At 35.7% G+C, this 4066-nt stretch overlaps 1 long non-coding RNA gene across 1 annotated transcript; it reads left to right on the top strand.

Annotated features, from left to right (window-relative positions):
• Positions 1–1867: 1867 nt before the first annotated feature.
• Positions 1868–3703, top strand: LOC143549855 (uncharacterized). The gene is made up of 5 exons (XR_013138214.1): positions 1868–2780; positions 2919–3144; positions 3175–3242; positions 3342–3421; positions 3495–3703. It is a non-coding gene; the product is annotated as an uncharacterized LOC143549855 (long non-coding RNA).
• The last annotated feature ends 363 nt before the right edge of the window (positions 3704–4066 follow it).

The raw sequence follows: 4066 nt of genomic DNA, 5'->3' as shown, positions 1-4066 counted from the left end.
TTAAGGGTATTTGGGTGTTTTTGGTACCCTACCTCTATAGCGTCACAATACTTAAACAAGCATATTGCATGTCGTCGGACATAAGTAATAAACCTAATCAGTTACAAAAAACCAGTTGACAAGACCTAACAAGCTGACACGTACAACACTACTAGTAAATTGAGCAATTGCTACCAAAATTTTCTACCGAAAAACGGTAGCAAATTTAGCGACCGATTTAACAAATTTGCTACCGAAAATGCGAATTACTTGACACGGTGGCTAAGCGGTCGGAGTTTTTGCAACCGTTAGTTTTCGGTGGCTAAGCGGTCGGAGATTTTGCAACCGTTGGCTAGGCGGTCGGAGTTTTTGCAACCGTTGGCTAGGCAGTCGGAGTTTTTTGCAACCGTTGGAAGATTCGGAGTTATTTTGCAACCGGTGACTAGGCGGTAGGAGTATTTGCAACCGGCGGCTAGGCGGTCGGAGTTTTTTTACAACCGTGAGTTTTTGCAACCGGTGATTAAGCTATCGGAATTTTTAATCTTTATTTTTTAAATTGATATGCTTCTGCAAAAGCAGTTGTAATCTTAATTTTGGTTTGTAATCTTGATCTTTGATCCCGTTTCTCCTTATTGTGTTTCATTTGATAACTTCAGAGTGTTTGGCATTATATTCGTGTTTGTTAAACTGAAAATTAGTTAATTATATATAAAAACGATTATTAAGAGTAAATTAAAATTACTTGTTTTTTATATATATTACAACAGTTACCGATTATTTTATTAAACCATACAACTATTGAAATTACTTTATATGCCTCCCAAATATGCATATGCTTTCTCTTAGGCCAAATATGGCAAAACGTTGGCTAGATGACAAAATCATATGTTTATATAATATCTGGTTTTGTGAAAGTTAAATGAGCCTAGTTGGTTATACGAGCCGGTCTCTGTGAAAGTTAAACGAGCCGAGCTCTAGTCTAGTTGAGCATGAGCTCAGTTCAGCTCAACTTGTTTGCACCCCTAAGCAACACCAAAACAAAAAATATAGGGGCATTTTGCATTGTTTTTATTTGATTAACACTTTTGAAATTATTTAATTATTGGACCAATTAACAAAAAGCTTGAAACATGCCGAGTCTTATAAAGCCCGAGCCTCAATTAAAGATCATTTAGTTCAAGCCCGAGCTTTGTTCGGGAAGATCGTTTGTGCTCGTGGAGCCTTAACAACCGTAGTGTAAAGCTCGAGCGTTAGAAAAGCGCTCAAAATGAACCCTGCTCGAGCTCGAGTAAGTCAAAACAAGCTGAGCTCGAGCCTAGTCGAGCTAAGTCACGGTTCGGCTACACCACTACTCTTGTCCAGAATCCAGACCTACTGGGTCAATCTTTGACTTATCAGATTAGTTTATAATATCTGCTAAAAAATAATAGAACACCTAATGTTGCTAAATGCTAATATGACTTGAGCACGGGTGTGGGACTCGAGCACGGGTGCTAAGGCCTGCAGAATGGAAAAAATAATATTTACAGCATATTCATCGGCTAGTATCATGTTCTCTGGTGAACTATTCTAACCTAACGGCCCCAAGCATCTACTCCGACGACTGACCATCATATCCACCGCTTCATCGCTCCGACGATCTTCGCTGCCGTAAATCCGAGATCATCTCCACCGCTTAGTAGATTAAGTCGTCTGGTTTGTTTTCTCATCACTCCTCAGTTAATTAGGTTTTGCTAGATTATTAATGTCACTCCTCAGTTGAGTGACATTAATAACCAGAGATACAAATGTCGGTTAACCAGCTTTGGAATATCAATTACTAACCATAAGCGATTATTGGTCATACAGTCAAAACCCGTTTTTAAATGGAAAAACGCTAATATTTAACCGATTCAGTTTCGTTAATAACTGGTTAACATTATTATTTTTTTCAATTTCATGAAATTAGGTTTAGTATTGTCTTAGTGTTTTTCAATTTCATGAAATTAGGTGCAGCGGATGTTCTTCCGGTTGTGGATTCTGATATGCAGAAGATCGCCATAAGAAATCGGTTCGTAATTCCTTTCTTACTATCCATCTGTTTTAATTATCTAATCTGCATATCTGTTTCGTCTAAACATAAGAGCAAGAATTAATCGCATAATGATCTAGTCATGATTATCAGTTCCTGCTCTAGTTTACGTGATCTGTATGCATCAAATAAGTTTTATAAAAAAATAGGGCTGTACTTGGAATTTTGGTTTCAAAATGTCGAGTTTGTTCAGAATTCGTGATATTGTAGTTATTTTAAATGATTGTAAGCATGATCACATGCCAGTTTTGATTCCTTCACACACCTAACTGATGGTTTTCTATTTAATTATTCTTTATATTTTAGCTCAATGTACATGAAACAAAATACAGAGCATGACCCGCCAATCGGAGATATAATATTCTCTCTAGATATCTTGTTTTTGATCTTTATATAGGTTAATATATATTCTGTTTACAGCTTGTTTGAAATGGAAAACGAGTAGTGATGATGTGAGATGCTACATGGACACAGCTGTTTCCTCGTCACTTTAGTTAAGTCATATCCCTACCCCTTTTTAATGTTGAAGATCTCGATATGGTATCCTTTATATACATGGTTTAATATGTTACTACACTTGACTTTAGATTTATTGGTGCGTATGCAGTGATTTAATAGGGTTCTTTTAACATTATTTTTTTGGCAGGTAGATAATGGTTGCATCAGTCACCTAGTTCCAACCTTGTATGATGATGATTAGGATGTTCTTATAGCACATTTTCTTGGCATGGTATGTCTCTCAATTGGGAAATGAGATTTGATTATGTATTTTAAGTCTATGAAAGTATTTGTGATCATACTCGTGTATCTATATTTTTTTGTAATGATATGACAATGAGCATAGTGCTAATTTGTTTTATTAATTTAGGATCATGCTGGTCATATATTTGGTGTTGACATCTCATCTTGTAAACTTGATCTGGTATGCATTTGTTATTTTATAAATTTGATCTGGCCATAATATGACTTTAATTCTGATAATTATTTTTTGCCCCAAATGTTAGTACTCATCTTTTTATATGGTGGATAATGTTTTGTCTTTAGGTATAATTTATCCAGGGGAAGATCAAGATTTAAGAGAATAAAGTGTTGAGGTATCTCTCATATTATCTGATTTTTTTTAGGAAGAACAGAATTCAGCTATCTCACATGCAAACAAGATGGTTGAGTCACTCAAATTTTGGCTTTTCAGGTTACTTTAATCATCAATTTAGTTATTTACTATTATTTTAATGTTTGTTATTAACTTCACCATGTATTTGGAATCATGATTTGATCTCTTTATTTTCAGTTGCAAGTTTATGAAGAAAGCGAACCTATTCTATTATTTGCAATCTTTCAGAGCTTTTTTGGTTCTTAAGGTGTGTTCAAGTATTCAATCATATGCTATAATAATGAAAACATAAAAAGATTTTGTCTTTATAAATTTTCAGGGTGGTCTAAGTGATGGATATACAAGAAATTTGTAACGTGTAGTATGTGTTTGGAAGGTATTGCTTTCCATCTGAACAGGCCTAAATTCCGATGACTAGGTGGTGCCAAAAGTTGCTCATATGCAAATGGATCAGAAGAATGCAATCGGCTATATTAAGAAAAATGCTAGAATAACATCTTTTTTAAGTCGTTTATAAATTTCGAATAACATTTTGTTAATATTGAAAGTCTATGACAGAAATTTTTAGTTTTATTTGTGTGTATGATTGTGTATATATAATTTTTTGTAAAAAAATTTTGGCTGCCTTGCAGCAGTCGCAATGTAGTCAGCGGTCGTCGCAAAATTTGCAACCGCAGCAGTGGTCACAAAATTTATTTAGCAGTTGCAAAATTTGCGACAGCAGCAGTGGTCGCAAGAATCTTGCGACGGCAGCATTGGTTGCAAATTTTGCGACTGCAGCAGTGGTCGCAAGAATCTTGCGACGGCAGCATTGGTTGCAAAGTTTGCGACTGCAGCAGTGGTAGCAAGGTTTGCCACGGCAGCATTGGTTGCAAAGTTTGCGACTGCAGCAGTGGTAGCAA

The sequence above is a fragment of the Bidens hawaiensis genome, unplaced genomic scaffold, assembly GCF_021521415.1.
Source record: "Bidens hawaiensis isolate Kalapana, Puna unplaced genomic scaffold, B.hawaiensis_p1.1 tig00000978_1, whole genome shotgun sequence".
NCBI classification, from domain to species: domain Eukaryota; kingdom Viridiplantae; phylum Streptophyta; class Magnoliopsida; order Asterales; family Asteraceae; genus Bidens; species Bidens hawaiensis.
Note: the sequence above shows the minus strand (reverse complement) of the source record. Positions and strands in the feature narration are given on the sequence as shown.